This window comes from Protopterus annectens, chromosome 15.part0 (genome assembly GCF_019279795.1).
Source record: "Protopterus annectens isolate FY-2018-M chromosome 15.part0, PAN1.0, whole genome shotgun sequence".
NCBI lineage: Eukaryota > Metazoa > Chordata > Ceratodontiformes > Protopteridae > Protopterus > Protopterus annectens.
The window spans coordinates 53,026,950-53,053,659 of record NC_056749.1 but is presented as its reverse complement, the minus strand read 5'-3'; the positions used below and the strand labels follow the sequence as shown (position 1 = coordinate 53,053,659).

At 40.8% G+C, this 26,710-nt stretch overlaps 1 protein-coding gene across 2 annotated transcripts in view; it reads left to right on the top strand.

Moving 5' to 3' along the window:
• LOC122790085 (protein eva-1 homolog C-like) overlaps positions 1-26,710 on the top strand; it is a 659,115-nt gene that overhangs the window by 297,314 nt on the left and 335,091 nt on the right. The gene's annotated exons all lie outside the window — the stretch shown is intronic.

Here is a 26,710-nt window from a genome sequence, read left to right as displayed (position 1 = left end):
CCAATGAGAGCTTTAGTAGACGGCAGATGTGCTATTACACACCCATGCGCTAGAGTTATTGATGGGATTATCTCAAAATATCTAAAGCAAGTACCTGAGATTTGTAAGGACTCTTGGTCCTTTTTGGAAACTATAAATGGCATAATTTTCGTCCCATCTTTAAATTTCTTGACGATTGACGTGGTCGATCTGTACACATCTATCCCACATCAGGAAGCAGTTGAATGGACCGAATTGATGCTGTTGAGCCTTGGTGCCACAAAGGAGGATATAACTATAGTCACTCAATTGTTAGACATTGTATTATCTTCTAATTTTTTCCTTTTCAACAACCAATATTACCTGCAAAAACAGGGTATCGCCATGGGGTCCCCCTGTGGGGGGAGTGTGGCGAATTTGGTTGTTGCTTATTGGGAGAAAACATTTTTGAAAAACAACCCTTTGTTTAGGAATATTGTTAAATATTACACGCGTTTTTTAGACGAAGTGTTTATTTTAATTGATGGGGGTGAAAGTGAAGTAGTTGAGCTACTTAACTTTATGAATAATTCTACTACATTCCTAAAGTTTACTTACAAATTCTCTACTACTGACATCGATTATTTAGATGTGAAATTAGTAAAGGATTTGGTTAATAATTGTTTCTTGTCTTCCATCCATAGGAAACCGACCTATTGTAATGCTTTCCTACACTACTCTAGTAATCATCCGCCCAAACAAAAAAGATCGATTGTTAAAGGTCAATTAGTCAGGGCTGTTCATATGTGTAGTACACTTGAAGCATTTAGGTCGGAGTGTTCCCTTCTAAAAGACATGTTTAGTAATAGAGGTTACCCTATATCTGTGATAGATGATTTGATTAATGAAGTTTCTATGAAAAGGGATATTGGCCTCTATAAACCCCTATTATTAAGTAATGGGCAAGTGACCATCTTGTTCGATAGTGAACCAATAGATTCTACACCTGCCTTTTGTTTAGAGAACACTATGAATAATACTTCTACCCATACTACAACTGATTTTAAAACTAGTTTTGTTTTAACTTTCAATAGACATGTCGGTGCCATTTGGGCCATCATAAAGAAGAATTGGTATTCTATTTATAACAATCCTACACTTCTTCAAAAATTGGGGCCCTGTCCCTCTGTGGTTTATAAAAGAGGGAACAATTTGAAAGAACTATTGCAAAGATCTGGTCCATCAACTTTTCCTATTAGACAAACTGGGACAGTTCGTTGTGGTTTTTGCAATAGGTGTAAACATCTGAAGTTGGGTAGTTCCTTTATCATAAGGGATAGGAAGTACATTATTTCTTCAAGGATCAATTGTACTACTAAATCTGTGGTTTATGCTGCTTTTTGCGTCTGCTGCCCCTGTTTCTATATAGGGAAAACAGACCGCAAATTCAGCAACCGCATTTATCAGCATCTTTATGCCATAAAAAACAAAAAGATGGATAATGCTTTGTCCAAACACATCATTAATAACATGGGACATAGCTTCCAATTTATGGGGATCGAACACGTTTCTGTGGGTGTCAGGGGTGGACCTCAATCTCTGGTATTAGAGATGAGAGAATTAGAGTGGCAGATTGGTTTGGATGCCTTCACCTACCCCGGCTTAAATGAATGTTGTAATATTTCTTCTATTTTAAGATATAAAAGCTACATGAGATGATATGGATCTATTTTTAATAATGGCTCATCCCTGTATGTAATGGTTTATATATGGATGGACCATCATAGTTTAATGGGGAGTGTGTATAGTGATTTTAGTTCACATTCTCATGTGTTATGGGAATGATACGTATGTTGCAATAAACCTTTTAATAGCTATAGCATTTTTTTAGATAAGACCATATATATGTAACAAATATTGTAAGTATCCATGTTAGCGACACCTTTTAATTTCCTTTTATTTTTGCTTGTTTACTGTGTTTACAAAGCGTATAAGGAAGTGACATCATGTGCTACTGATTTAAAACGCGGGGTTTTCAAATTGCATTGTTTACTTTTCTGAGGAAGCTTCCGCATAGCGGTGGCGAAAACGTTGTTCTTCAAATAAAGAGCGTTAATTTAAAGTCCTCTTTGGCTTCGTGGTACTGGATTTTTGTTCTATTCATACAGACATTAGACTGGATATTAAACATGCACTGAGCTATGCTTCCATTCGTCCAGACATTAGACTGGATATTAAACATGCACTGAGCTATGCTTCCATTCATCCAGACATTAGACTGGATATTAAACATGCGCTGAGCTACACTTCCCTTCATCCAGACATTAGACTGGACATTAAACATGCACTGAGCTATGATTCTATTCATCCAGACATTAGACTGGAGATTAAAAATGCACTGAGCTACACTTCCATTTGTCCAGACATTAGACTGTTTATTAAACATGCAATGAGCTACGTTTCCATTTGTCTAGACATTAGATTGGATATTAAACATGCACTGAAATATGGTCCCATTTGTCCAGACCTTAGACTGAATATTAAACATGGACTTAGCTACACTTCCCTTCATTCAGACATTAGACTGGATATTAAACATGCACTGAGCTATGGTTCCATTCGTCCAGACAATAGACTGGATATTAAACATGCACTGAGCTACACTTACATTCGTTCAGACATTAGACTGGATACTAAACATGCACTGAGCTATGGTTGAATTCATCCAGACATTTGACTGGATATTAAACATGCACTGAACTACTGTCCCATTTGTCCAGACATTAGACTGGATATTAAACATGCACTGAGCTGTGGTTGAATTCATCCAGACATTTGACTGGATATTAGACATGCACTGAACTACTGTCCCATTTGTCCAGACATTAGACTGGATATTAAACATGCACTGAGCTACACTTCCCTTCATCCGGACATTAGACTGTATATTAAACATGCACTGAGCTATACTTCCATTAGTCCAGACATTAGACTGGATATTAAACATGCACTGAGCTATGATTCTATTCATCCGGACATTACAATGGATATTAAACATGCACTGAGCTATGCTTCCATTCATCCATACATTAGACTGAATATTAAACATGCACTGAGCTACACTTCCATTTGTTCAGACATTAGACTGTTTATTAAACATGCACTGAGCTACGTTTCCATTTGTCTCAACATTAGACTGGATATTAAACATGCAATGAGCTATGGTAGCTTTTATCCAGACATTAGACTGGATATTAAACATGCACTGAAATATGGTCCCATTTGTCCAGACCTTAGACTAGATATTAAACATGCACTGAGCTACGCTTCCATTCGTCCAGACATTAGACTGGATATTAAACATGCACTAATCTGCGATTCCATTCATCCTACATTAGACTGGATATTAAACATGCACTGAGCTATGCTTTCATACATCCCGACATTAGACTGGATATTAAACATGCACTGAGCTACACTTACATTCATTCAGATATCAGACTGGATATTAAATATGCACTGAGCTATGGTTGAATTCATCCAGACATTTGACTGGATATTAAACATGCACTGAACTACTGTCCCATTTGTCTAGATATTATACGGGATATTAAACATGCACTGAGCTATGCTTCCATTCGTCCAGACATTAGACTGGATATTAAACATGCACTGAGCTACGTTTCCATTCATCCAAACATTAGACTGGATATTAAACATGCACTGAGCTATGCTTCCATACGTCCCGACATTAGACTGGATATTAAACATGCACTGAGCTACACTTACATTCGTTCAGACATTAGACTGGATATTAAACATGCACTGAGCTACGCTCCAATTCATCCAAACATTAGACTGGATATTAAACAAGCTCTGAGCTATGCTCCTAATTGTCGAGACATTAGACTAGCTATTAAACATGCACTGAGCTATGCTTCCATTCATCCAGACATTAGACTGGATATTAAACATACACTGAGCTATGCTCCCATTTTTCCAAACATTTGAGTAGATATTAAACATGCACTGAGCTGCACTTCCATTTGTCCAGACATTAGACTGTTTATTGAACATGCACTGAGCTACGTTTCCATTTATCCCAACATTAGACTGGATATTAAACATTCACTGAGCTACAGTTGCATTCATCCAGACATTAGACTGGATATTAAACATGCACTGAGCTACGGTCCCATTTGTCCAGACATTAGACTGGATATTAAACATGCAGTGAGCTACGCTTCCACTCATCCAGACTCGTCCAGACATTAGAGTGAATATTAAACATGCTCTGAGCTATGCTCCAATTCATCCAGACATTATACTGGATATTAAACATGCACTGAGCATAGCTTCCATTCGTCCAGACATTAGACTGGATATTAAACATGTACTGAGCTACACTTCCAGTCGTTCAAACATTATACTGGATATTAAACATGCACTGAGCTACGCTTCCAGTCATCCAGACATTAGACTGGATATTAAACATGCACTGAGCTATGCTTCCATTCATCCAGACATTAGACTGGATAGTAAGCCTGCGCTGAGCTACACTTCCATTTGTTCAGACATTATACTGGATATTAAACATGCACTGAGCTATGCTCCAATTCTTACAGACTTTAGACTGGATATTAAACATTCACTAAGCTACGCTCCAATTCATCCAGACATTAGACTGGATGTTAAACAAGCTCTGAGCTACACTTACATTCTTTCAGACATTAGACTGGATATTAAACATGCACTGAGCTATGGTTGAATTCATCCAGACATTTGACTTGATATTAAACATGCACTGAACTACTGTCCCATTTGTCCAGATATTAGACTGGATATTAAACATGCACTGAGCTACGCTTCCTTTCGTCCAGACATTAGACTGGATATTAAACATGCACTGAGCTATGCTTCCACTCGTCCTGACATTAGAGTGGATATTAAACATGCTCTGAGCTATGCTCCTATTCATCCAGACATTATACTGGATATTAAACATGCACTGAGCATATCTTCCATTCGTCCAGACATTAGACTGGATATAAAACATGCACTGAGCTATGGTTGAATTCATCCAGACATTTGACTTGATATTAAACATGCACTGAATTACTGTCCCATTTGTCCAGATATTAGACTGGATATTAAACATGCACTGAGCGATGGTTGAATTCATCCAGACATTTGACTGGATATTAAACATGCACTGAACTACTGTCCCATTTGTCCAGACATTAGACTGGATATTAAACATGCACTGAGCTACACTTCCCTTCATCCAGACATTAGACTGTATATTAAACATGCACTACGCTATACTTCCATTAGTCCAGACATTAGACTGGATATTAAACATGCACTGAGCTATGATTCTATTTATCCAGACATTACAATGGATATTAAGCATGCACTGAGCTATGCTTCCATTCATCTATACATTAGACAGGATATTAAACATGCACTGAGCTACGCTTCCATTTGTCGAGACATTAGACTGGATATTAGGCCTGCACAGAGCTACACTTCCATTTGTCCAGACATTATACTGGATATTAAACATGCACTGAGATACGCTTCCATTCGTCCAGACATTAGACTGGATATTAAACATGCACTGAGCTATGCTGTCATTCGTCCAGACATTAGACTGGCTATTAAACATGCACTGAGCTATGCTCCCTTTCATCCAGACATTAGACTGGATATTAAAAATGCACTGAGCTACGCTTCCATTCATCCAGACATTAGACTGGATATTAAACATGCACTGAGTTACACTCCCATTCGTCCATACTTTAGATGGGATATTAAACATGCACTGAGCTAAATTTCCATACATCAGGACATTAGACTGGATATTAAACATGCATCGAGCTATGCTTCCATTCGTCCAGACATTAGACTGGATGTTAAACAAGCTCTGAGCTACGCTCCCATTTGTCTAGACATTAGACTGGATATTAAACTTGCACTGAGCTACGGTTGCATTCATCCAGACATAAGACTGAATATTAAACATGCACTGAACTACTTTCCCATTTGTCAAGACTTTAGACTAGATATTAAACATGCACTGAGCTATGCTTCCCTTCATCCAGACATTAGACTGGATATTAAACATGCACTGAGTTGTGCTTCCATACATCCCGACATTAGACTGGATATTAAACATGCACTGAGCTACACTTACATTCATTCAGACATTAGACTGGATATTAAGCATGCACTGAGCTATGGTTGAATTCATCCAGACATTTGACTGGATATTAAAAATGCACTGAGCTACCGTCCCATTTGTCCAGACATTAGACTGGATATTAAACATGCACTGAGCTACACTTCCATTCATCCAGACATTAGACTGGATATTAAACATGCACTGAGCTACACTTCCCTTCATCCAGACATTAGACTGGACATTAAACATGCACTGAGCTATGATTCTATTCATCCAGACATTAGACTGGATATTAAACATGCACTGAGCTACACCTCCATTTGTCCAGAAATTAGACTGTTTATTAAACATGCACTGAAATATGGTCCCATTTGTCCAGACCTTAGACTGGATATTAAACATGCACTGAGCTACACTTCCCTTCATTCAGACATTAGACTGGATATTAAACATGCACTGAGCTATGCTTCCATTCATCCAGACATTAGACTGGATATTAAACATGCACTAAGCTATGCATCCATTCGTCCAGACATTAGACTGGATATTAAACATGCACTGAGCTATGCTTCCATTCGTCCAGACATTAGACTGGATATTAAACATGCACTGAGCTACACTTACATTCATTCAGACATTAGACTGGATATTAAACATACACTGAGCTATGGTTGAATTCATCCAGACATTTGACTGGATATTAAACATGCACTGAACTACTGTCCCATTTGTCCAGACATTAGACTGGATATTAAACATGCACTGAGCCACACTTCCGTTCATCCAGACATTAGACTGTATATTAAACATGCACTGAGCTATGCTTCCATTCATCCAAACATTAGACATGATATTAAACATGCACTGAGCTACAGGTGCATTCATCCAGACATTAGACAGGATATTAAGCATGCACTGAACTACTGTCCCATTCATCCAGATATTAGACTGGATATTAAACATGGTCTGAGCTATGCTCCCAGTGGTCTGTACATTAGACTGGATATTAAACATGCACTGAGCAATGTTTCCATTCATCCAGACATTATACTGGATATTAAACATGCATCGAGCTACACTTCCATTTGTCAGGACATTAGACCGGATATTAAACATGCACTGAGCTATGCTTCCATTCGTCCAGACATTAGACTGGATATTAAACATGCACTGAGCTATGCTTCCATTCATCCAGACATTAGGCTGGATATTAAACATGCACTGAGCTATGCTCCAATTCTTCCAGACATTAGACTGGATATTAAACATTCACTGAGCTACGCTCCAATTCATCCAGACATTAGACTGGATGTTAAACAAGCTCTGAGCTACACTCCCATTTGTCTAGACATTAGAATTGATATTAAACATGCACTGAGCTACGGTTGCATTTATCCAGACATTAGACTGGATATTAAACATGCACTGAACTACTGTCCCATTTTTCCAGAGATTAGACTGGATATTAAACATGCACTGAGCTGTGTTTCTCTTCATCCAGATATTAGACTGGATATTAAACAAGCACTGAGCTATGCTTCCATTTGTCCCCACATTAGACTGGATATTAAACATGCACTGAGCTACACTTCCATTCATCCAGACATTAGACTGGATATTAAACATGCACTGAGCTACAGGTGCATTCATCCAGACATTAGACAGGATATTAAGCATGCACTGAACTACTGTCCCATTCGTCCAGACATTAGACTGGATATTAAACATGCACTGAGCTATGCTTCCTTCATCTAGACATCAGACTGGATATTAAACATGCACTGAGCTATGCTTCCATTCGTCCCGACATTAGACTGGATACTAAACATGCACAGAGCTACAGTTGCATTCATCCAGACATTAGACTGGATATTAAACATGCACTGAACTATGGTCCCATTTGTCCAGACATTAGACTGGATATTAAACATGCACTGAGCTATACTTCCCTTCATCCAGACATTAGACTGGATATTAAACATGCACTGAGCAACGCTTCCATTCGTCCATATATTAGACTGATATTAAACATGCACTGAGCTACGCTTCCATTCATCCAGACATTAGACTGGATATTAAACATGCACTGAGCTACGGTCCCATTTGTCCAGACATTAGACTGGATATTAAACATGCAGTGAGCTACGCTTCCACTCATCCAGACTCGTCCAGACATTAGAGTGAATATTAAACATGCTCTGAGCTATGCTCCTATTCATCCAGACATTATACTGGATATTAAACATGCACTGAGCATAGCTTCCATTCGTCCAGACATTAGACTGGATATTAAACATGTACTGAGCTACACTTCCAGTCGTTCAAACATTATACTGGATATTAAACATGCACTGAGCTACGCTTCCAGTCATCCAGACATTAGACTGGATATTAAACATGCACTGAGCTATGCTTCCATTCATCCAGACATTAGACTGGATAGTAAGCCTGCGCTGAGCTACACTTCCATTTGTTCAGACATTATACTGGATATTAAACATGCACTGAGCTATGCTCCAATTCTTACAGACTTTAGACTGGATATTAAACATTCACTAAGCTACGCTCAATTCATCCAGACATTAGACTGGATGTTAAACAAGCTCTGAGCTACACTTACATTCTTTCAGACATTAGACTGGATATTAAACATGCACTGAGCTATGGTTGAATTCATCCAGACATTTGACTTGATATTAAACATGCACTGAACTACTGTCCCATTTGTCCAGATATTAGACTGGATATTAAACATGCACTGAGCTACGCTTCCTTTCGTCCAGACATTAGACTGGATATTAAACATGCACTGAGCTATGCTTCCACTCGTCCTGACATTAGAGTGGATATTAAACATGCTCTGAGCTATGCTCCTATTCATCCAGACATTATACTGGATATTAAACATGCACTGAGCATATCTTCCATTCGTCCAGACATTAGACTGGATATAAAACATGCACTGAGCTATGGTTGAATTCATCCAGACATTTGACTTGATATTAAACATGCACTGAACTACTGTCCCATTTGTCCAGATATTAGACTGGATATTAAACATGCACTGAGCGATGGTTGAATTCATCCAGACATTTGACTGGATATTAAACATGCACTGAACTACTGTCCCATTTGCCCAGACATTAGACTGGATATTAAACATGCACTGAGCTACACTTCCCTTCATCCAGACATTAGACTGTATATTAAACATGCACTGAGCTATACTTCCATTAGTCCAGACATTAGACTGGATATTAAACATGCACTGAGCTATGATTCTATTTATCCAGACATTACAATGGATATTAAGCATGCACTGAGCTATGCTTCCATTCATCTATACATTAGACAGGATATTAAACATGCACTGAGCTACGCTTCCATTTGTCGAGACATTAGACTGGATATTAGGCCTGCACAGAGCTACACTTCCATTTGTCCAGACATTATACTGGATATTAAACATGCACTGAGATACGCTTCCATTCGTCCAGACATTAGACTGGATATTAAACATGCACTGAGCTATGCTGTCATTCGTCCAGACATTAGACTGGCTATTAAACATGCACTGAGCTATGCTCCCTTTCATCCAGACATTAGACTGGATATTAAAAATGCACTGAGCTACGCTTCCATTCATCCAGACATTAGACTGGATATTAAACATGCACTGAGTTACACTCCCATTCGTCCATACTTTAGATGGGATATTAAACATGCACTGAGCTAAATTTCCATACATCAGGACATTAGACTGGATATTAAACATGCATCGAGCTATGCTTCCATTCGTCCAGACATTAGACTGGATGTTAAACAAGCTCTGAGCTACGCTCCCATTTGTCTAGATATTAGACTGGATATTAAACTTGCACTGAGCTACGGTTGCATTCATCCAGACATAAGACTGAATATTAAACATGCACTGAACTACTTTCCCATTTGTCAAGACTTTAGACTAGATATTAAACATGCACTGAGCTATGCTTCCCTTCATCCAGACATTAGACTGGATATTAAACATGCACTGAGTTGTGCTTCCATACATCCCGACATTAGACTGGATATTAAACATGCACTGAGCTACACTTACATTCATTCAGACATTAGACTGGATATTAAGCATGCACTGAGCTATGGTTGAATTCATCCAGACATTTGACTGGATATTAAAAATGCACTGAGCTACCGTCCCATTTGTCCAGACATTAGACTGGATATTAAACATGCACTGAGCTACACTTCCATTCATCCAGACATTAGACTGGATATTAAACATGCACTGAGCTACACTTCCCTTCATCCAGACATTAGACTGGACATTAAACATGCACTGAGCTATGATTCTATTCATCCAGACATTAGACTGGATATTAAACATGCACTGAGCTACACCTCCATTTGTCCAGAAATTAGACTGTTTATTAAACATGCACTGAAATACGGTCCCATTTGTCCAGACCTTAGACTGGATATTAAACATGCACTGAGCTACACTTCCCTTCATTCAGACATTAGACTGGATATTAAACATGCACTGAGCTATGCTTCCATTCATCCAGACATTAGACTGGATATTAAACATGCACTAAGCTATGCATCCATTCGTCCAGACATTAGACTGGATATTAAACATGCACTGAGCTATGCTTCCATTCGTCCAGACATTAGACTGGATATTAAACATGCACTGAGCTACACTTACATTCATTCAGACATTAGACTGGATATTAAACATACACTGAGCTATGGTTGAATTCATCCAGACATTTGACTGGATATTAAACATGCACTGAACTACTGTCCCATTTGTCCAGACATTAGACTGGATATTAAACATGCACTGAGCCACACTTCCGTTCATCCAGACATTAGACTGTATATTAAACATGCACTGAGCTATGCTTCCATTCGTCCAAACATTAGACGTGATATTAAACATGCACTGAGCTACAGGTGCATTCATCCAGACATTAGACAGGATATTAAGCATGCACTGAACTACTGTCCCATTCATCCAGATATTAGACTGGATATTAAACATGGTCTGAGCTATGCTCCCAGTGGTCTGTACATTAGACTGGATATTAAACATGCACTGAGCAATGTTTCCATTCATCCAGACATTATACTGGATATTAAACATGCATCGAGCTACACTTCCATTTGTCAGGACATTAGACCGGATATTAAACATGCACTGAGCTATGCTTCCATTCGTCCAGACATTAGACTGGATATTAAACATGCACTGAGCTATGCTTCCATTCGTCCAGACATTAGGCTGGATATTAAACATGCACTGAGCTATGCTCCAATTCTTCCAGACATTAGACTGGATATTAAACATTCACTGAGCTACGCTCCAATTCATCCAGACATTAGACTGGATGTTAAACAAGCTCTGAGCTACACTCCCATTTGTCTAGACATTAGAATTGATATTAAACATGCACTGAGCTACGGTTGCATTTATCCAGACATTAGACTGGATATTAAACATGCACTGAACTACTGTCCCATTTTTCCAGAGATTAGACTGGATATTAAACATGCACTGAGCTGTGTTTCTCTTCATCCAGATATTAGACTGGATATTAAACAAGCACTGAGCTATGCTTCCATTTGTCCCCACATTAGACTGGATATTAAACATGCACTGAGCTACACTTCCATTCATCCAGACATTAGACTGGATATTAAACATGCACTGAGCTACAGGTGCATTCATCCAGATATTAGACAGGATATTAAGCATGCACTGAACTACTGTCCCATTCGTCCAGACATTAGACTGGATATTAAACATGCACTGAGCTATGCTTCCCTTCATCTAGACATCAGACTGGATATTAAACATGCACTGAGCTATGCTTCCATTCGTCCCGACATTAGACTGGATACTAAACATGCACAGAGCTACAGTTGCATTCATCCAGACATTAGACTGGATATTAAACATGCACTGAACTATGGTCCCATTTGTCCAGACATTAGACTGGATATTAAACATGCACTGAGCTATACTTCCCTTCATCCAGACATTAGACTGGATATTAAACATGCACTGAGCAACGCTTCCATTCGTCCATATATTAGACTGATATTAAACATGCACTGAGCTACGCTTCCATTCATCCAGACATTAGACTGGATATTAAACATGCACTGAGCTACGCTTCCATTCATCCAGACATTAGACTGGATATTAAACATGTACTGAGCTATTGTCCCATTTCCCCAGACATTAGATTGGATATTAAACATGCACTGAACTACACTTCCATTTGTCCAGACATTAGACTGGCTATTAAACAGGCACTGAGCTATGCTTCCATTCATCCAGACATTAGACTGGATATTAAACATGCACTGAGCTACGCTTCCATTTGTCGAGAGATTAGACTGGATATTAAGCCTGCACTGAGCTACGCTTCAATTTGTCCAGACATTAGACTCTGAAAAATGTATTTTAATTTGCGTGCTCTGCTCCTTTGCTGTTTTGGATCCAAAGTCTTTTTAAGACACACAGTCTTGCTGGCTGTTTACTGCTGAATCAGAGACACAGAGCTTTGCATGACTCCATCTGTAGTCTGTTTAAAGCACCACGCCTTTCAAATTGCACACTGATAAAGAAATATATTTTGCAGCTATAAGCACAGTTACAGATAACTTATTTTATAACAAAGGACACGTACTATTTCTGTCCGATTGTAGCATATATTTACAAAGTTTTCCTTCATTACAGATATGAATGATGACTTCTACAAAATACCTCTCTCTGTCCTTCTCTCACATAACTGAATTTCTACAATAGTTATAAAGAGAGCTAGTCACGCACATATTTCCTGTTGGTATATTTTTCTGGCCTTCTATGGGAAGTCACATAATGTCTGTTTTTAGACTTTTCTATTGTCCTGTCAGCAGTTCTGCTGATGTGAAAACACACAAATGCATGCAATCAGAATAACAGAAGAATGAAAAGAAATGTCTGTTCTTTTCCTACTGGAAAAACATCACATATTGCTGAATTTTTAAAAAAGAATGTCTGTTAATAGATATTTGTTCTGCAAACATGAGAAAATCATGTAATACTTGCTTACCAATATTGCTTTGTTAGGCATTTTCTTTTTGATGCTGTGAAGAGAAGCCTGTCTGTTATACATATAATATGAATGCACATTCTAAACTCTATACATATATTCAAGCAAACTTTTTCTTTCAGCATATTTACAACATAATTAATTTCAGCGTTATATTCATAATATCTAACAGACTCAATATTAAACATGCACTGAGCTACACATCCATCCGTCCAGACATTAGAATGATATTAAACATGCACTGAGCTACGCTTCCATTCGTTCAGACATTAGACTGGATATTAAACATGCACTGACAACGTTTCCATTCATCCAGACATTAGACTGGATATTAAACATGCATCGAGCTACGCTTCCATTCGTCCTAACATTAGACTGGATATTAAACATGCACTGAGCTATGCTTCCATTCATCCAGACATTAGACTGGCTATTAAACATGCGCTGAGCTATGCTTCCATTCATCCAGACATTAGACTGTATATTAAACATGCACTGAGCTATGCTTCCATTCTTCCAGACATTAGACTGGATATTAAACAAGCTCTGAGCTATCCTTCCATTTGTCGAGACATTAGACTGGCTATTAAACATGCACTGAGCTATGCTTCAATTTGTCCAGACATTAGACTGGACATTAAACATGCACTGAGCTACACTTCCTTTTGCCTAGACTTTAGATGGTTTATTAAACATGCACTGAGCTATTTTTCCATTTATCTAGACATTAGACTGGCTATTAAACATGCACTGAGCTATGCTTCCATTCGTCCAGACATTAGACTGGATATTAAACATGCACTGAGCTATGCTGTCATTTGTCCAGACATTAGACTGGATATTAAACATTCACTGAGCTATGCTTCCATTCGTCCAGACATTATTTATTTATTTTTATTTTACATTTGTTAACCGGGGATGTCTGACTGAGCCGAAAAGGCCCTTTTTCAGCAGAGGCTGTGGAGAAAAGCTACACATAGAAAAATTACAGATACATTTAGACATGATCACTATACACACAAATTACAAAAGACATGTTTTTACAGTGGTATGCAGCACATCAACAGTTACAGTGGAGAGAACAAACAAAAAAAATATTTAAAAATAAAGGTACTTAATAGATTTGTGCTGTACAGCTGAAATTTGGTACATAGGTAGAATACATACATAGTACACAGGTACAGTACATGTATTGTAGATTAGCCAGCGTTTGTGAGAATAGTTTTCAATCTTAATTAAGTACTCTAGGTTTAGTATGTGTACCTTATCCGCTTTCACTAGCCTGGGGTGTAATCATGGCACTGCCAACTTTGCTTGAGATGTTGCCTGATGAGGTCTTTAAAGGAGGCTTTGGATGATGTGTTTTGAATGATAGTGGGGACAGAGTTCCATTTTTTAGCCACTGAACTACTACATAGTGCATCTCCAAAGCTATTGTAGCTGTTGGTGACTTCTAGTAGTAGTTTGCTTGATGATCTAAGAGGCCTTTTAGCTGAGTGATGTTGTACTAGGTTTTTGAGGGCAGGACACTTATTGGGGAGGTAATAGATAGAATGACAGAGGCAGAGCTGATTGTAGGTTAGGAGGGTGGGCAGTTCAAGTCAGTGGAGCTGTCTCAAAGCAGTACAGTGATGTGTTCTATATGAGCGATTTGCAGCAAAGCGGGCAATTCTGTTCTAGCAGGCTTCCATTTTGCTTAGTTCAGTTTTGTTGAGATTAGTCAGAATGGGAGATGCATAGAGTAGGGTGGATAGAAGTTGGGAGCGAGCAATGGCTGATCTTGTGTTGTTGGTAAGAAATGGTTTGATACTGTAGAGTGATCCAAGTTTGGCATGTACTTTTTTAATAGTTAAGTTGAGATAACTATCAAATGTTAGGTGGGAGTCTATGGTTATTCCCAATAGCATAGCCTGTGCCACTGGAGCGATTTGAGTAGCATTTGTGGAGTAGATAGTGAATTGACTGTTATCAGTGTTTTTGTTAGAACTGGTTATAATCATAAGCTGAGCTTTCTTTGGATTGAGGATAAGTTAGGCTTTGGCTAGGTAGTTTTCAACGTCAGAGAATGCTATCTGAGTTGTTAGCAGGAGGGTGGGAATGTTTTGTGCAGCACAGATTAAGGTAGTGCCATCTGCATACTGAATGATAGATGCATGCTGTGTGGAGGTATGGAGGTCATTTGTGAAGATTGTGAATAGTAGTGGTCCTAAGATAGAACCCTGTGGGACTCCTATAGTTATAGGCAGCTGAGGAGAGATAGAATTTTCCCATTTCACAGCTTGGTACCTGTCAGTTAAGTAGCTTTGGAACCAGGTAAGAGTGGAATTTGATAGGTGATACTGGTTTAGTTTGTTTAGCAGGATTTAGTGTGAGACTGTGTCAAATGCTTTGGACATATCCAACAAAAGAGTTGACACGTGCAGGCCTTCATTTTTGATACGGTTTACTGCATCTGTGAAGCAGAGGAGGGCTGTAGTGGTACTATGGGCAGGTCTGAAACCATGCTGAGTAGGTGACAGGATGTTGCTGTCTAGGAGATATTTTAGCATCTGGGTATGGATGCATTTTTCTATGATTTTGGCCAGGGGGGAGAGAAAAGCAATGGGTCTGTAGTTATTAAGTTCAGCGGTGGTCCCACCTTTATGTATGGGTGTAACATAGGATATTTTCCAGAGTTTGGGCACATAGTTTTCAACAATTGATCTGTTTATGAGAGTAGAGATTGGGATAGCAATAGCATCTGCTGTGAGTTTCAGGAAATAGCTGGTCAGCTGCTGTTGATGAGGTTTTTAGTTTGGAGAGCATGCTTTTTATTGAAGTGGTGGAAACTGTTTTGAGGGTAAAGCTTGTATTAGTGTTATTTGTGTTGGGGGGATAGTGAGGAAGGAACTGTCATGTGATACTAAGGATAGAGTGGGAGTTGAATTGTGTTTCAATGGGAACTTTAGTGTCAGGGGTGGTTGGTTTGGGGGTAGCCTTTTGGGTGGATTTTAGTAGCTGGTTTACATTTTTCCAAAATGTTTGCGGGTTGTGTTGGTATTTAGTGTGTAGTGTCGTGTAGTAGGATTTTTTTGTCCAGCCTAATGCATTTTTTTTGCACGGTTGCGCAGTTCTTGGTACTTAGTTAGGCTTTGTGTTTCTTTGTTTTTTTTTTATAGTAAAGCCAGGCAGCGTCTCTGGACTTGAGGATTTGTTTGGTTTCTTTACTGAGCCAAGGAATTGTAGAGGTTCTAACCTTGATTTTGCTCAGTGGAGTGATAGTGTCTAGGTGTTGTAGAAATGTTTTGTTGAAATATGCTACAGCCTGGTTAAGTGGGTGGGTTTTTAAGGGGGTCCAGTCACAGTTACAGAGTAAAGTATTGAGGACCTCAGGAGATAATTTTTTTTGTGTTTCTAGTGGATAAATAGTTAGTGGTTTTGCATATGCTTGTTCTCCTAAGTATAAAGTATATTATGTTGTGGTCACTTAAGGTGTCTGGGAGACAGCCTGCGTGGGGGTACAATGTGGGGTTGTTAGTTAGGACCCAGTCAAGGATGGATTCCTTTTTAGATTTTTTTATCACATCTAGTTGGAATTTGGACTAGCTGCTGGTAGCCATGGAGATTTATTAGATTACTTGGTGGTTCTGATATGTAGGTGAACCAATCTAGGTTGAAATCCCCCAGAATAAGGGTTTCTTGTGAGTATGTGGAAGAACACCAGGATAAGAAGTCTTCAAGGATAGCAGGTGTATTACCAGGTGGAATATAGATCACAACTGTGGTGATGACCTTTTTAGGGTGAAGTTGAAGTTGTGAGATAAGTATGTCCCAATTATTGGGGGAGGGGTAGGAGTTTGGTAATTGACGTACAGTTAAGTTGGACTTATACAGTAAGGCAGTTCCACCCCCTTTACGAAGTGGTCTGTCTTGTCTAATGATATTGTAGCTGGTAGGGAGAATTTCTGAGTTATCTATGTTTTTATTTAGCCAGGTTTTTGTTAAAGCAATTATGTTTGTAGCTTACCTGTGATTTAAAAAGCTATATTTTTGATTACCTTACTGTTTCTGTCTGCACTTCCAAAAGTCATTTTTTAGTCATTTTGTGTTGTTTAACTGTTGTTGGCTACACACTCAAGTGTGCTAGCCTGTTTATAGCATTTACAGTGTTTTTGTGTAAGTTACTGTTGGTTCTGTAAAAAAACAAACAAAAAAAACTAAACAGATTTTTGTTTCCCGCCTTTTCTAAGCTGGAATAGTCCAGATTTCAGGCTTTGCTGAATTCTGGGCTGTGGTACAGTTCCTGAGTTGCCCATATCCTTATTGGATAGGAGGAAGCTTCTCTGTTCACCAGTGAGAGTGGGGAGCTTTGGGCAGCCTATCTGTCCCTGGAGGAGTGGTCTCAGTCCAGCAACTAGTAGCTTATTGGCTGTTTTGGGCCAATTCCTATTTTTTTCAAGCTCCCTGCTTTAAAACCCACATTTGCATGGTTTTGCACCTGTATACAACTCAGCACAGCTCCTCGAGGTGTCCTGCAGAGTGTTGCAAGCAGCAGAGAGACAAAAAGTGAGACTTTAACTGATTAAGTATTGTTTTTTTCTGCATTTCTTCCTGCGACTGCATTTTCTCGCCAAAAAGTGAGTTTCTAGCTTACCTGTGATTTAAAAAGCTATATTTTTGATTACCTTACTTTTTCTGTCTGCACTTCCAAAAGTCATGTTTTAGTCGTTTTTGTGTTGTTTAACTGTTGTAGGCCACACACTCAAATGTGCTAGCCTGTTTATAGCATTTACAGTGTTTTTTGTAAGTTACTGTTGGTTCTGTAAAAAAACAAAAAAAAAATATTCTTGTTTCGCACCTTTCCTAAGCTAGAATAGTCCAGATTTCAGGCTTTGCTGAATTCTGGGCTCTGGTACAGTTCCTGAGTTGCCCATATCATTACTTGGATAGGAGGAAGCTTCTTTGTTCATCAGTGAGAGTGAGGAGCTTTGAGCAGCCTATCTGTCCCTGGAGGAGTGGTCTCAGCCCAGCAACTAGTAGCCTATTGGCCATTTTTGGCCAATTCCTATCTCTTTCAAGCTCCCTGCTTTAAAACCCGCATTTGCACAGTTTTGCCCAGCAATGGTTACGCAGGTTTAAACTATTCCCGGCTCCACAAAGTCTGCTCTTCAAATTTTCCCTTAGAACTAGTCAAGCTCTCAAATTAAGCACTCAACCTTCCTTTTTCAGCCCAGCACTTGCTCAAATTTCTCAGTAAAGCACTAACAAATGCTAGCACTGCACCCCCCTTATACTATATAGAAGTAAAAAGCTCCCTATTCGTCCCATCCGGAAAATCAATAAAATAGTTCATTAAACTATTCAGGCATGTCCAAAGGGCAGTTTCAGGTCTACACTCCAGTCCAGCTGGTAAATCTGGGAATCTTGAGGCAATGTTACAATTGCCTTATGTACACAGACCACCCTCTCCTCCTTTCAACAAACTGAAATATATGTGAGAGATGCAACTATACAGCCAAACTGGAGGGCAAGCTCTCTCAACCCAAGACTGGAACAGCCAGTCAGGAGGAAAAGGGAACCACTAGCACCACACAACCAGCCTCACATAGACTAATCATATCTGCACCAACAAACAGAACACATAAACACACAAAGACATACTCGGAGGCTCTAAATAAAAAACTGCCAAAGCAGCAGAGACCTCCAAAGCAGACATCCAAGCAATTGCTACCCCATAACAATATTCACGTATCACATACTTCACAAAGTCTGTGTGCAATGCAGTCACAGCCCTTAAGGCTAAATAACATACCAAATACACTAGTAATAGGTTCATAGGTTCATAGGTAGGTACTAGGCTGTTGGCCCTGGGGCCTATACAAGCCCAGCCAAAAGGGTACCCTGGCTTTTGCCACCCAAGAAAATTATTTTCCTGTGCTACTGTTGAGCAGAGCCACAGAGGTGATCCCCGGGGTGAATTTCCTATTTACCATCCAATCATCAAGATTTTTCCTGAAGAGTGCTAATGAGGAGCTTTGTTTGATATAGATAGGTAGTTTATTCCAGAGTATGGGAAGTCTCTGGGACAGGAATCTATCCCTCCAGCATGTTCTGTTTAATGTGGTGACAAGGTTTAGGTCCCAAGAGCATGTAGCTTGGAGGGACTGGGATTTCTTTAAGTGGAGCATGTCCAACATCTCTGGGTTTGACATAACTTTGTATGTTAGGCAGAGATCACCTCTGAGTAGGCGTTGAGACGGTCTGCATAGGGCATCTGTTTGAGGCCAGTAATCTTCTTTGTGAGGTATTTCTGTGGCCATTCCAGTTGTTGTAGATGTCTTGTGAGGTACATACCAAAAGGGGCATTGTACTCTATAATGGGTCTAATGGGTGATGAGTAGAGGGGAACAATGACCTCTTTTTTTCTGGATGAAAAACCTTTTGTGATGAGGTGTGCCACGTAGAAGGATTTCCTGACTACTGTGGCGATGTGATTATCAAAGGATAGACTACTGTCCACCTGTGTCTCAAGGTCTCTTATCACACTTTCAGTGTTAAGTATACTACTGCCTATGTTGTAGTTCATGGGTACAGAGTTTTTACCAAAGGGGATGACAATGCACTTTTTGGCATTGAGTTTGAGGCCATGGCTTTGACACCAAGCATCTGTCTCAGTGAGGCCCTTTTGTAGGATGTCCACATCATTAAGAGTTTCGATTATGGCTCCTAGTTTGCAGTCATCTGTGAACTTCTTTAGCCAAAGACCTTCTGTGTTAGCCTGCACTTCAGATAAGTAGATACCAAACAGGAGAGGACTCAGGACTGAACCCTGTGGTACTCCACTTGTCACTGGTCTGAAGTCGGATTTGGAGTCTGCTACTTTCACAGTGTGGGTTCTGTCAGTGAGCCAGTTGGCAACCCATCTTGTGACATAGGGAATTATACTTAGTTAATTCCAGAGTGGGGGATGGTGTGAAAAACTTTGGCAAGATCTAGATAGGCTGTGTGAACCACCTTACCCTTGTCTACGGCTTTGGTGACTGCTTCAAAGAAGTTTATCAGGTTTAGGAGACATGATCTGCCTTTTACAAACCCAAACTGGGTGGGATCCAGAGTTTGGAGATTACCAATATCTTTGTTTTCAAGTTCCATGATGATACGTTCCATGGCCTTGTAGACCAGGCTTGTCAGGCGAATGGGGTGGTAGTTCCTGGGGTCCATGGTGGCTCCCCCCTTGTGGAGTGGGATAACCATTGCTGTGCGCCATTCAGCAGGCACAAAGCCTGAGGTGAGGTTATGATTGAACATGGTACTTAGTTGGGGTGCCAGTTTGTTCTGTCGTTCATGTAGAACGCAGCCTGGGATGTTGTTTGGTCCCATGGATGCTGTGTTCTTGGCTTTGGAGAGTTTGGATTTTTACCTGTGTAGTCGTGATTACAGGAACTTTGCATTCTTCCGGTATAGAGATGGACTCTTTAGGGGGTGAGAGGGAGGTAAAGTTAGCACTGAACCTATCTGCCAGGATGTTGGCAATATCAGTTGGGTCTGTATATTTAGTGCCATTGTGCTGTAACTCAAAGCAGATCTGCGTGTTGCCATTGAGATTCTTGACATAGCTATAGAATGCTTTGTGGTTGTCTTTAGAATCAGTGGCGATTTTGTTTTCGTAACTAGCTTTGGAGGATTTTATTAGGGATCGCAGCTTCTTACTGAGGCTGACCAGGGAGCTCCTCCATTCGTGGGATTTTACTCTCTTTTGCAAGAGTTTCTTCCTTCTGTTGTACAGTTTGTTTATGGCAGGGGACCACCAGATTGGCTTCCTTTTTTTTGGTTCTGTTTGGGATAGCACGATCCATGCACTCATGTAAGTGCTTATAAAGTGCAATTGTGTAGGATTCAGTAGTCGTAACTATTGTCCATCTGCATGGGTGTCATGAAGTTCACCACTTCTGTCTTAAGAAGCATGAAGTTGGCTTTGGAGAAATTTTTTACCATGGTTTCCTTAATGGGGGTGGAGGCAGGATGTGGATATCTAGGGTAATTAGCTTATGGTGGGAGCGGACCAATGAGGCATTGACTTCAGGTGTGGAACACCGGTCACTCATATTGATAATGACTAGATCCAGGATATTGTTGCCCCTGGTGGGGGTGTGGATAAGTTGATCCAGGGCATTGGAGTTTATGAATTCCAGAAAGCGTTGAGCAAAGGAGTTGGTACATGAGTAGTTTTCCCAGTTAATGGTGGGGTAGTTGAAATCACCCATTATTAGGGTGTTTGGTTGAACCCTAATATTTTCCATTACATCAAGAAAAGAGGAGTGGGAATCCTGGGGCATGGTGGGTGATCTGTAGCAAACTACAATTTGGATTGCAGTTTTGCCCAGAGTTAGTTGCACTTGGATAACCTCGGCTGCATTATGCTGAGCAACTAGCCTGGAGGTGTGGATATCCTTAATGAATATGGACACACCTCCGCCTTTGGTCTTCCGGTCCAGGTTACATGGCCGAAAAGTGTGGTATGAGTTATAGCCTGGTAGTGCAGGGGTGCTCTCTGGAGCCTTGAACCAGGTCTCAGTCACTGCACAGATATCAATGTTTTCCATTTTAAGAGTGCCTCGAGTGAGTGCATTTTGAGATTTAGACTTCTAGCATTGAGTAGCATCACCCTCACTTTTTGCTTGCCTGTTCCTGTTATGGTGGTGAATTTGTCATTTGAACATTGCCTAAAACAGGCACTATAGGGGTGGCAAGAACCTTAGCCAGTATCTGGAATCCCAGGGGTGACAGGTGCAGGCCATCTCTGGCAAAGCATCATGGTCTGTCGACCATGTCATCCCAGGCAGACAGATACTGGATCCCTTTAGAATGGCACCAGAAGCTTAGCCAATTGTTGAAGTCAATCATTTTGTCCTTGTACTGCGGCATCATTCTCGGTGATGGCAGAATGCTACTCAGGGCTAGGGTCATAACTGCCTGGGCTACAAGATCGGAGAGCTCTTCCATGTCTCTTTTCATGTAGTCTAGGGAGGTACGTCTCAGTTTGTTCACACCAACATGGACAATGTCAGAGTCATATTTGTACTTGTGGAGTGACCTGAGTGCATGGGTTATGTGGCAGATCCTGGCACCCAACAGGCAACTGACAGTAACCTTCTCCTTGTTTAGCCTGATGAGTGGGACATCAGTGTGCCTGACTATAGAGTCGCCTATGACTAGTGTTTTGGGTACGTTGTTTTTCCTTATTGGCTGTGGTTGAGTGGCACACTGAGTCTGCGGGCTATGTGTCATTTGGGTTGTGTTGGGGGGTGGAGGTTGCTTACATTTCTGCTTTGGAGGTCTCTGTTGCTTGAGCAGATTATTATTGAGAGCCTCCGTAAATGTTTTTGTGTTTCTATGTGTGGATTTCGGTGGTGTAGATTTAGTGAGACTATGTGATGAGTGTGGTGTGGTGCAAGTGTTTACCTTCTCCACTTGACTGTCAAGTTCAGTCTTGATTGGAGAGAGCTTTACCTCCAGTTTGGCTAGATAAGTGCATCTCTCACAGGTTGCAATGTTGGGTGGTAGGAGGAGAGGGTTGTCTGTGTACATGAGGCAATTTCTACATTGCCCCAAGATGCCCAGATTCATCAGATAGACAGACAGGAGAGAACACTGGGAGCTGACACTTGGACATGCCTGAATAAAAAAAACTATTTTCCTCTAGATAAGTGAGGAAAGTGAGTACAAGAGCTGTTTTTCTCTAAGCAAGTGTGGAAAGTAAGTACCAAGACTGTTTTCCTCTAGGTAATGAGGAAGGTTGAGTGCTGTAGTAAGTAGTAGGTTGTTTAGTGCTTACAAGTTCTGAACAAGTGCTGATCACGAATAAGCAAATTCAAGTGCTAAAAGTAAGAATCTGTATCTGGACTAAACTAGTTACAGGAAAGGGGGGAAACAAGTGAAAATGGGATTTTTAATCAGAAAGTTGAGAGAGATGGAAAAACTGCCCAAACGGCCAATAACTACAATTTCTGGGCCAGAACCACTCCTTATGTGGTAGATAGGTTACCTAGTGCTTACCACTCCCACTGATAAGCTAGAAGGCTTCCCTCCAACACAGAAAGCTTGGGGGGCTCAGAAGCTTACATACAGTCTTGGATACAGCAAATCTGAATCTGGACTACACTAGTTACAGGAAAGGAATAGAAGACTCTATTGTCAGGCACACAGACGTCCCACTCACCAAACTGAACAAGGAGAAGGTCACTGTAAGCTGCCTGTCGGGTGCCAGGATCTGCCACATAACACAAGTACTCAGGTCACTCCAAAGCAAGTACAAATATGACTCTCTCATTGTCCATGTCGGTGTGAATGACCTGAGACGTACCTCCCTGGACTACATGAAAAGAGACATAGAGGAGCTCTCTGATCATGTAGCCCAGGCCGGTATGATCCTGACCCTGAGTAGCATCTTGCCTTCACCAAGAATGATGCCACAGTATAAAGACAAAATTATCAATTTTAACAATTGGCTAAACTACTGGTTTTATTCAAAGGGGATCCAGTGTCTGTCAGCCTGGGATGACATGCTCGACAAGCAACGTTGCTTCGCTAGAGATGGCTTGCACCTGTCACCCCTGGGCTTTCAAATACTGGTTAAGGCTCTTGCCACCCCCATAGTGCCTTTTTTAGGCAAGGCTCAAAAGACAAACCCACCTCCATAGACAACACAAGAAACAAAAAACTGAGGGTAATGCTACTCAATGCCAGAAGTCTAAACCTCAAAATGCACACACTCGAGGCACTCCTCAGTATGGAGAAAATTGATATCTGTGAAGTAACAGAAACCTGGTTCAAGGCTCCAGAGAGCACCCCAGCACTACCAGGCTATAACTCTTACCCTGACCAAAATACAAAAGGCGGGGGGTGTATCCATCTTCATCAAGGATACCCACACCTCCAGGTTAGTGGCACTGCACGAAGCCTCGGAGACCATCCATGTGCAACTAACAGTAGGCAAAACTGCTTTTCAGTTTGTAGCTTGCTACAGATCACCCACCTTGTCTCAGGACCCCCACTCGGCATTCCTGAGAACATTAGAGAATATGAAGGTCTCACCAAACACCATGATATTGGGTGATTTCAACTACCCAAACATTGACTGGGAAACTACTCAAGTCCCAACTCCCTTGCCCAATGTTTCCTGGAATTTATAAACTCAAACGCCCTGGAACAACTGGTCACCACTCCCACAAGAGGTGACAACATATTGGACCTGGTCATCACCAACATGGGGGCTCAATGTTCCTCACCAGAGGTAAACCCCTCGTTGGTAAGATCAGACCACAAACTAATCGCACTGGACATCCACATCCTGACCCACCCCCAGCTAAAGAAACCACTGTGAAAAATTTCTCAAAAGCAAACTTCACACTTCTCAAGACAGAGGTGGAATGTTTCAAAGCCCCCGGACAAATGGAAAATGTGGCCCAAATTGCAGTATCCTTTACAAATGCATTCTATGAGCACCTACAGGAATGCATGGATCGAGCCATCCCAAGTAAAACCAAGATTCGCTCCTCCAAAAAGAGGAGACCAGTCTGGTGGACCCTGGCCATAAATAAGCTCTATAACAGAAGGAGGAAACTATTACATGATAGATCAAAATCCCAAAAAGGGAAGGCATCCCTGACCAGTATTAGCAAGAAACTACGATCCCTCATAAAATCATCCAACGCCAGCTTCGAAAGAAAAATCGCCAAAGACTCTAAAGATAATCAAAAAGCCTTCTTTAGCTATGTCAAGAATCTAGGTGGCAACTCTCAGTTCTGCTCTGAGCTGGTGCAAAATGGCAAAAAATACACTAAACCCACTGACATTGCCGACATCCTGGCTGACAGGTTCAGTGCAAACTTTACCCCCACCCCACCCCCCAAAAGGGCTCGTGTCCATCCCAGAAGAATGTAGACCCCCAGACATCACAGACACACAGTTGAAAACAGCCCTTTCCAAAGCCAAAAACAAAGCATCAATGGGACCGGATGGTATCCCAGGCTGCGTCTTACATGAGCTCCAAAAAGAACTAAACCCTCACATAAATTCACTATTCAAACTCAGCCTTACTACAGGATATGTACCCAAAGAATGGTGTACAGCAACAGTTATCCCAATCCACAAAGGTGGCACCACAACAGATCCCGGGAACTATTGCCCTATAAGCTTGACTAGCCTGGTCTGCAAGGCTATGGAGCACATCATCATGGAACTCATAAACAAAGATATTGGGAACCTCCAGACACTGGACCCTTCCCAGTTCAGCTCCTCTTAAACCTAGTAGACTTCTTTGAAACAGTTAAAGAAGGCCATAGATGAGGGAAAGGTAGTCCACACAGCCTACCTAGACCTTGCAAATTCCTTTGACACAATACCCCACTCTGGCATTATAGATAAGCTCACCAGCTTGAACAGTAACCCCTATGTCATGAGATGGGTTGCAAACTGGCTCATGGATAGAACTCACATGATCAGAGTTGCAGGTGCCATGTCAGACTCCAAACCGGTTAGAAGTGGCATCCCACAGGGCTCAGTCCTGGGATCCCTCTTGTTTGGTATATACTTTTCTGAGGTACAGGCAAGCACGGGAGGACTATGGCTGACCAAGTTCACAGATGATTGCAAACTGGGAGCCATAATCAACTCTCCGGATGACACAGGCATCCTCCAGAAGGGTCTTATGGAGATGAATACCTGGTGTCAGAACCATGGCCTCAAGCTAAATGCCAAAAAGTGCATAGTCATCCCCTTTGGGAAAAACAAAGTGCCCATGAACTACCACATAGGTGGTAATCCACTAAGTACGGAAGATGTAATTAGGGATCTGGGGACCCAAGTAGACAGCAACCTCTCCTTTGATAATCACATTGCCAAAGTGGTTAGAAAAACCTTCTACATAGCCCACCTAATCATGAAAGGGTTCACATCTAGATCAAGAGAGGTCATTGTGCCCCTCTACTCATCCCTCATCAGGCCCATAATAGAGTACAATGCCCCATTTGAGATGTACCTTACCCGACACCTGCAACAACTGGAAAGACCCCAGAAGTACCTCACCAAGAGGATCGTGGGCCTCAATCAGATGCCCTATGCAGCTCGACTAAAGAAACTTCAGCTCTACTCAGTTGCTTACCGCCTACACAGAGGTGATCTCTGCCTGACGTACAAGGCCATGTCTAACCCGGAATTAATAGACATGCTCCACCTCAATAAAACCAAATCCCTTAGGGCTACACATTCCAGGGATTTAAACCTCGGCACAACAATAAATAGAAGAAGCTGGAGGGATAGATTCATATCCCAGAGGCTTCCCTCGCTCTCAAATAAAATCCCAGTCCATGTTAGGCAAAGCTCCTCACTGACCCTCTTCAAGAGAAATCTTGACGAGTGGATGGGAAATCATAAATTTACTCTAGGGATCACTTCTATGGCCCTGCTGGACAGAGGCTCA